We start from the raw sequence: 9,171 nt of genomic DNA on the forward strand, positions 1-9,171 counted from the left end.
AGTTTCCCTAAAAAATGTACTACATGCAGAAAGCCAGATACACACACCGACCAGAACCAGTACAAAACTTCCTCCCGTGTTGCAAAGATGATCGACTGCAGTGTATGCTCTTGGCAAGGCCGTAGGCGATGATGATAGCTGGTAGTAGGATCCATGGGAAAGTGTAGCCAATGCTACTTTTGCACACTGGCCGGATCGATCCGATCGCCTGCGTTTGTCGCAGCTTGCGACGGGCAAAAGCTGGTCCCGACCCGAAGAGGGTTCAAAGCACTGGCTGCCATCGGTGAGAACTGGCAGTGACACCGGCATGCACTGCTTTGCATGCAGCCCAACAGGCAGCACGGCCTGATCCACACTGACACTGCCACAGATTCGGCAGCAGCATCTCGATCTCGGCGCCATGATCAGTTGCAGTTTGCAGGTGGCCATCTCCCTCCCTCGACGACCACGCACGCACGCCCACGCAGATCAATTGAGGCACCTATGGGATGGGGAGGGACCAAGCAGTGGCATGCAGATGCAGGCTTTAGCTGGAGGCCACGTACGCCGATGCAGGAGCCAGAACATGGGCATCGAGATCGGTCGTATCTGCGCTGGGATCCGCTTCGGTTTCCATTGGCCGCCCCTTTCTCTGCCGCGGCGGCATGCGCGCGCCCCGGCCGGCAGCCGCTTGCGGCAGCGGCGCCGTGCCGCGCGCAGTGGCATTGATCATGCCATAGGCGCTGCGTGTGTGCTCGATTCGATCGCCGCCTGCCTGCCTGCCACCGTAGATGCTCCTCACCTCAGCGTGTAGTAGTAGATAGATGCGGCTGCTGCGCTCTACGGCTCTAGCTCGGTCCCCCGGCCCGGCCGGCAGACCCTGGCTACCACGGAGGAAAGTAAAACTGCTGTTGTCTCTGGAGAGGCCGAAAGGGCTGGGTAATTGCACTGCAAACAGAAACAGACGTCGGTCTGCACTGGCAGTTCCAGACTTGAGTTGAGCTGCGTGTCTTTACTATTCCCTACGTACGCTAGCGGCATGCATGCTGCCTTCTCGCCAGCCTTTTACTTTTTTACTTTTTAGGGTGTGTGTGTGGGGAAGTACGACCACATCAAACTCCACCATCTCGTCTAGCTTCCGAGCTTATCCAAGGACTACTAGTTACGTGGTGTAGATTAGACTAGACTGCCACGTGAGCACCTTGGCACACGGCAAATTAAAGCTAGACGTGTAGGGAAAGGAGACAAAAAACTGCAGTAAATATGAGACCGAAATGTGGATGCAGGTAGTAAGATAGCATGCGGCGTGGCAGTTGGGCCGCTGGACTAAATATGGCTTCATATGCGCCGGCCCCTGCTGCTGGATCGAGGTTTTATGGCCGTTGTACGTCGCTGCTGTGGATGTGATACTTGCTGACATGGCACACGCAGGAAACAGACACTCATGAGAGGCGTTGATGCTCAGCGGCTCACGGCAGGCTAGAGGACTGGAGATCAAGAGGCCTGCAGGAAAATCTTTCCCACAAGAAGAAGCTGAATCTATCACCTCGAATACTATGGTAGTTCCCGCGCGCAAAAGTCACCCTACTCGAGTGCAAGGAAGCAAGTCTGATAACAGGAACACTTGGAGACAGCGCAATGGGCGTGTCTTTCGCAACTGTCTCGTGCATTGTTGAGGAGTTCAGCAATGTGGGGGTTGGCCAGGAGGCTCATCTGATCTTTTGTGAGGGATTCGGTTTGTTGCTGGAGTAGGAGTTGAGTGTTGCTTCTTTCCCATTTCTGGCGGGAGCATTGTTTCCATGTCTTGTACTCCATCCGTTCCTAAATATAAGTCTTTTGGTATAGAGGTTTCAATATGAACTACATACAGATGTATATAAATGTATTTTAATGCGTAGATTCACATAATTTGCTTCATATGTAGTCCATATAGGAATCTCTGAAAACCTTGTAGTATTTAGGAATGGAGGTAGTAATTAACTCTCTTCCTTCTATAAGGCTATGATACACGAATTCTGTACACTCGAAAAAAAATATCTGGTAGCTCTACAACTCGCAGTGCATCATGTTTTCTTGAAAACACATACATGTAACTCTATTCAAACAAAGAAAATCATTACATGTACAATGCTTTGGATCAAAGATCCAAGAAGTGGCTTCATACATCTCCCAGATGCAGAGGCCGGGGGTCATCATCCTTCTCAAAATAAAAAGATCCAAGTAATTACAAAGCAACTTTTACAACTAATAATTACAATAAAATCTCTTAGATGCACATTCTTCATGGTAATATTTGTTGACAGACAAAATTCTCCCAAGCCTTCAACAAAGACATTGTACTAAGACTGGAGTGGCGACACTGCTACTTGTACGTCTACACGCATGATTACCAATAAAGTTTCTAGAGAGCCTCTGGATTCGCCTATCCGGGAAGATGGGAAGCCACAAACGATCAACGAACTTGGGCCGGGAATTATCCCCTAGAAGTGCATACAGTAGAATTGCAAGATCTTTAATCTTTAACGTAATAAAGGAAAGACTCCAGCTAAACAAAAATTCAATCAAACCAACCAAAGTGCCAAGACAGTTTGACAAAAACGCAATAGGTCCGTAAGATCGATCGTGCGAGGAGATAAACCTAAACACTACAAGAACAATTGCACTGAACCTGCAGAGGAAACGTAGCTATCGCTCTATAACATCACTTGAAAAAGCATAGCCGTAAAAGGGGAAAAAACTTGCACGAAAGCTTCTAAAATCATCTTTTTTTAGACACTCTAAAATCATCTAAACTGATCAATTTGCTTCCCAAAACCGGTCTACTGAGACGACCCAAAATGGTGAGTCACTAAGGCCCAATAGACCATGAAGTTCATGAATTTGCAAAATATTGCAATTTTGAATATATATATATTTTGCAAAAAACACAAATTTGAGAAATATTTCGAGAATTTGGAAAAAAGTTTGTGAATTTGAATTTTTCATCAATTTCAAAAAGATAGTGAAATTTGAAAAGGTTCATAAAAATTAAAACAAATTTATGAATATCAAAAAGTTCACCTTTCTTCAAAAAGTTCATCACATTTGATAAAAGTTCATAAAAAATGAAAAAGTTCATACACTTATTTTTAAAAAAATGTTGAAGTATTTAAGAAAAGTTCATCGATTTTGAAAAAAAAGTTCCTGAATAGGGTAAGTTCACTGATTTTGAAAAAGATCATAAAAATTAAAAAATAGTTCATCGATTTTAGAAAAACTAGTGCATTTAAAAAAATCTCTGATTGGAAAAAAGCTTGTGAATTTAAGAAATGTTTCGACGAATTGGAAAAGTTCAATAATTTATGAAAACTTCCTGATTTTAAAAAGGTTAGCGAATTTAAAATGGAGAAGAAAATGAAAAAAATGCCTAAGAAAAAAAACAAAAGAAAAAGGCCAAAAAACCAAACAGTGGAGGCGCATTTGACGAAGAACAAGAAAAAAAGTATGCACAGTCATAGGCTTTTGCAGTTGGTTTCTGCGGGTCGTACTAAACCAGGAAGTCGGGTGTTTAAATCTCTTGCGTGAATACGTTTTTTAAGGTAAAGAAAATGGGAAAGTGTTTGCGCCGGTTTGTTCAATGGGTTATAACCGGCGCCCGGGCTATGTCTCGCCTGTACTGGTTGCTGTTAGGAACCGCCCACAGGAGATGATAAGCTGGCCCGCGCATTAAGTCTGCTACAATCGCAGCCTCCCGGCCACTTCGTTGGTTCGCTGTACAATGTTTTCATCGGTTTTTTTTTATATTTCTTTTTCGATTTTTTATTTCTATGGTTTTTTGTTTTTCCATGGTTTTTTTCTTTCTTGGTAATACTTCAGCCTTTTTTCACTGTATCTTAGGCTTCTTATTTTTGTGACAACTATATTCGTTTGTTTCTTCTTTGTTTTCTTCAGTTTTCTTTTACATTTCCTTTTTTTTTCTTTGTCAGCTGTTTACTGGTTTTTTTGATTTTTTATCATTTTTTGGGGTTTTTTAAACATGTTTACATTTTTTTGTACTCATTAAACATTTAGCAAATACTCCCTTCGATCCCAAAAAAAGTGTCGTGGCTTTAGTTCAAATTTGAATAAAGCCAAGACACTTTTTTTAAACAGCGGGAGTACATTATTAACATTTTTCCAAATTATATGTTTTCATGTCTACTTTTTATGCGCATTTTCCATTTTTCATAAAGATCTAAAATATTTTTTGCATACATTTAACATTTTTAAGTACATGATTTCGGATTTTCTTAAATATTATTCTGAAACTTTTTGAGTGTATTTATTTGTTGCCAATACACCTTATAATTGTTTATATACTACGTTGGAACTGTGCAAACATTTTCCTAGATTTTTAGAAATATTTTTTCCAAAATGTCAAGAACACATTTTTGAAACTCGAAAACATTTTTTAGATGTGAAGTACATTTCTTTAATGATGAGTTTTTTTATTACACGAACATTTTTCAAGACTGTAAAAACAATTTTTAAAGTGGCACTTACTCTTTTGAAACATGCGACATTTCTTTTGTCATAAATTTTTTTCATACATATAAATAACGTTTTCCATATACCCCATAAATATTTTTCTATACATGTTTAACTTTGTTCAAATACAAGATTAATATTTTCTGAAAAAAGTATATGTAGTTATATTATTTCTAAGTATAAAAACCTAAATTTTAAAAATCAGAAATAAGATGTTGAGTTAATGGAATTGAAAAATCATGTGTGTCATCATCACGGTATCAGCGTGATGTGACAAATGGTAACTGGGCCAACCCAGGCACGATTCCCTGAGGCGAGGCCGAGTAGTGCCTCGCAGCTATAACCGGCGCACTATAACCGGTGCTGAGCGCCTCAAATAAGAGTTGATCATAATAGGCCACATGTAAAATTGGCGTGCATTGACGTGGGAATTTGTGGAATTTCCTATTCGCCGCATTATGCGGCAAACTGTCGGCAGATCGCACGCCCATCGATCGTTCACGGGCCGGCCCATGACAGATGATTCATACAGAGAAAATCTCGCAAAAAATGACCGAGCGAGGAATTGAACCTTGACCCTAACACGCCTAGAGCTGCGTTGCTAGCCATCAGACCTCCAAAACGCTTGTGTGATATACATGCTAGAGATTGGTAATTATCTGTTTCTTTTTTTCGTGTTTTTCATTTCGTTATTCTTTTTCTTTCTTTCTTTTATTTCTGCTTTAGAAAAATCGCAATTTCAGAAAAAGTTCAACATATTCAATACTTTTGTTAGGCTTTAAAAAATGTTCCAATTCATTTGTTCAGGTTTTCAAAAGATATGTTGTTCTTTTCAAAAAATGTCAAAATATGTTTATATTTTGAAAATTTGTTCGTTGTTTCAAAATTTGTTCCTGTTTTCAAAAAAATTCAAATTTTCAAAAAAGTTTTGGAATTTCACATTTGTTCCCATTTTTCAAGTTTTGTTCCTGATTTTCAAAAAATGTTCAAATTTTCAAAAAAGTTTTGGAATTTCACATTTGTTCCCATTTTTCGAAATTTGTTCGTATTTTTCAATTTTCCTTTTCCTTTTTATTCTTCTTTCGTTCGCCTCTTTATTTTGTTCAAAAATTTCAAATATCGTTTGGAATTTCAAAATGTGTTCACTTTTTCAAAATTTGTTCCGATTTTTCAAAAAATGTTCAGAAATATCAAAAAATGTTTGCACGTTCAAACTTTTGTTCACAATTTCAGAAAATGATCGCATTCTCAAAATTTTGTTCACAATTTTAAACGTGTTCACGTTTTAAAAATGTTCTCATTTAGAAAAGTTGTTCAAAATTTTTTAAAAATGTTCATGTTTACCTTTTTTTCATGAGGTTCAAAAAACAATTTCCAAGTTTTCGAATTTTGTCCAGGAGTTTCATATTCGCATTTCTAAGTTTGATTGTCGAATTTCAAAAAATGTTCCCATTTTAAAAAAATATCATCATTTTTTAAAAAAGTTTCTATTTCAAAAAAATTGTCCATCATTTTCAAAAGTGGTCCTGTTTTGAAAAATATTCATCATTTCAGAAAGAAATCGCATTTTTTTGCAGGAAATGTTTTGATTTTCCCGAAAATGTTTTCATATGTGAACGCTGCTTTTGTGTTCTTATAAGATTTCGCGCTATGTAAAATCAGCTATACCCGTCTGGCGTGGTGGTGTGCCGCAGCCACTATGAATCCGAGGTCTTGAGCTTGAATCCTCGCGCCCTTCATATTTGTACATCTTTTTGAAGTGATGCGGGCGTGGTAGATGGGCCGGCCCAGTGGAGGCACCTGTGTGGGTCGCGCCGACTATTTGCCGCAAAATGCGGCAAATAGGAGCTCCCGGAATTTGTCTCGACCGTAACCAGTGCGAGCATTTCCCCTGCTCTGCGCGATGCGCTAGTGAGCCGGCCCGTTAGTTTTATAAATGTTTTTTGCGGTGTAGTTTCTATAAATGTAAATTCGCGCGTTATGTTTCTTTCATTTAATTTACTTTTATGTTTTCTTTATTTTTCCAATTTTTCCCGTAGTCCCCAAAATACTATACCAATAAAAAGTTAATTTACATAAATTTGGAAAGCATGAGTCTTTGTGACTTCTACAAAATGTTGACGCCCATTAAATAAATTTTGGAAAGAATCAATAAATGTTCGTGTAATTTTACATTTTTACACAGTAAAAGACGGTTTGTGTAATTTAAATAAAATATTTCACACCGTTCAAAATATGATCAGTATTTCAAAAAAGTTCGTTTATATTCGAAAATGTTCGTACAATATAGAAAATTGATTGAACTGTTTCAAATAAATGTTTCGTACAAATTTAAAAAGTTCACAACATATAAAAATATTGTTAACTTATGTCAAAAATATGCTGATGGAATTTTAAGAAAAAGTTTCATGCCATTCAGTAAATGTTCAATAGGTATTTAGAAATGATTAAAATTTATTTTAAGAGAAAGGTTGAAATATGTACTAGAAAAAAATGTTCAATTTATATTAAAACAATGTTACAAATGTATAAAAAAATGTACAATGTGTATTAAATACAATTGGGACGTTGGAAATAAGGTAAGGTGCCCCTGCGCCAGAGGCAAGACGAGGAAAGATCTCGCAATAGGCGAGAAATATGGGCGCCCCTATTTCTCGCTTATTGTGAGACGAACGGAACCCTCCGTCAAGGGTTTATGGGGCCACAACTTGATTTTTTTTCTTGTTTTTCTAATATTATGATTATACTTTCTAATATTCTAGAAAATAATAATATTATATCACTTTTCATAAAATTGAAAAAAATGTTGACCAAGCTTTTGAAAAATAATAAATGTGTACAGAGAAAATGTTTCTCATGTATATGAAAAATATAAACAATGTGTGTGATAAAACTGATTTTTTAATTTTTATTTTTAAATAAATCAGTTGAAAATTGTTTAAAAGGTATTTGGAAAATGTCAATCACGCATTTTACAAAAATGGTAAATGTTATTTGGAAAAAGTTTAAAATGTATTAAAAATGTTAATATTGCATTTCAAATTTTTTTGTCAAGCTTTTGAAAAATGCTAAATGATTGTAAACAATATTGTGTTAATCTTGTATTTTAAAATTGTTAATCAAGCATTTATAAAATGTTTAAAACGTGTATAGAAAAAAAATGACCTTATATCACAAAATGTTAAACTTATATTTGAATAATGTTACATGTATTAAGAAAGTATTAGGTATATACCAATAATTTACAACACATATTGGAAAAAGTAGACATTGGAAAAATGTAAGTTCACAAAAATGTGAAACATGTATTTCAAACTCTTAACTGTGTATAAAAAGATGTTTCAGATGTGTACGAAAAATATTGAATGTGTACTAAGAAAAGTTAACATGTGTTGAACCAAACAAAATCTATGATAATGACAAAAACAAATAAAAATGAAGAAAAGCTAAAACCAAAAATAAAACAAAAAAAAACAAAATCAAAAGCCCAAAGAAACTAATTCAAAGGAATGGAGGCAAAGAAAACCAAGAAAGAAAGAAAGAGAACAAAGAAATAAATAATAGAAAAACACAAAAAGAAAGAAAGTAAAGCAAAAAAAGCCCAATAAAAACCGAGAAAGAAAGAAATAAAAATAGAAAAATGATGAAAGAAACGTAGAAAACATATCAAAAAGCTAAGGAAAAAAAATCTGTGAAGAAACAATGGAAACAGAAAGAAAAGTAAAAAAACATAAAAACCCCAGGCGAGACCCAACAAACTCAGCGAAAAGGAAACAAAATCCATCGAAGGAAAAAGGATGAAAATGGGCAAGTCCATTAGCTGCAACGCAGGGGTAAAACCTTCAAGGAGACCTATGGTAGCCTCACTATAAATGAGACATAACATCTGCGGAGAATAAACCTGGATTGCCACACGCAGACATCATTCATTGATAATAAGTTCTCATAGGCCAAATTCAGGAGAGTACAAAGTTTATTATTGTGTATGGCTCTTGCGTGGGTTGGGTCATCAGCCTGGCAATTATGGACCGTGCTTCAAATTCTAGGGCCCGTCACTACATGAGACGTCTCCTTCATAAACCCAAAGGGGAAGCTCCTAACCGCCGGCACCGATGAGGAGAAAGGGCGCCCGTGCAACATCCCGCATGGGCTTGTCCAACTAGAAGCATTAACTTCAGTTCCCTCGTTCCCTAAAAAATGGTCGCTATGTCGTGGGATGACCTATCATGGTTGACCGTTCCACCGTTGACTTTTCAAAAAACGAAAGAGCGAATTGAAAAAAGTTTTTTGATTTTGATAAAAGTTCATCAATTTTGAAACAAAGTTCACAAATTTGAAAAAAGTTCATCGGCTTTGAACAAAAAGTTCATCAATTTTGAAAAAAAAGTTCAAAAATATTTTTAAAAAAGTACATAAAACTAGAAAATTTACAAATTTGAAAGAAACTTCATCGAAAAAAATTAACATTGAATAAAAGTTCATCAATATTCAGAAAAAACTTTAAAAGGTTAAAAAATTAAGAGAAGTCCGTCAATTTTGACAAAAGGTTCATGAAAATTTGGAAACAGCTCGTGCAATTTGAAAAAAGAAAAAAATGAAAAGAAAGTAGGAAATAAAAAAAGAAAACATAGAAAAATAGGTGGAGACGCAAAAAAGTGGGCAGGTCCGCTACTAGACATGTGTAGG

Source organism: Triticum dicoccoides, chromosome 1B (genome assembly GCF_002162155.2).
Source record: "Triticum dicoccoides isolate Atlit2015 ecotype Zavitan chromosome 1B, WEW_v2.0, whole genome shotgun sequence".
NCBI classification, from domain to species: Eukaryota; Viridiplantae; Streptophyta; class Magnoliopsida; order Poales; family Poaceae; genus Triticum; species Triticum dicoccoides.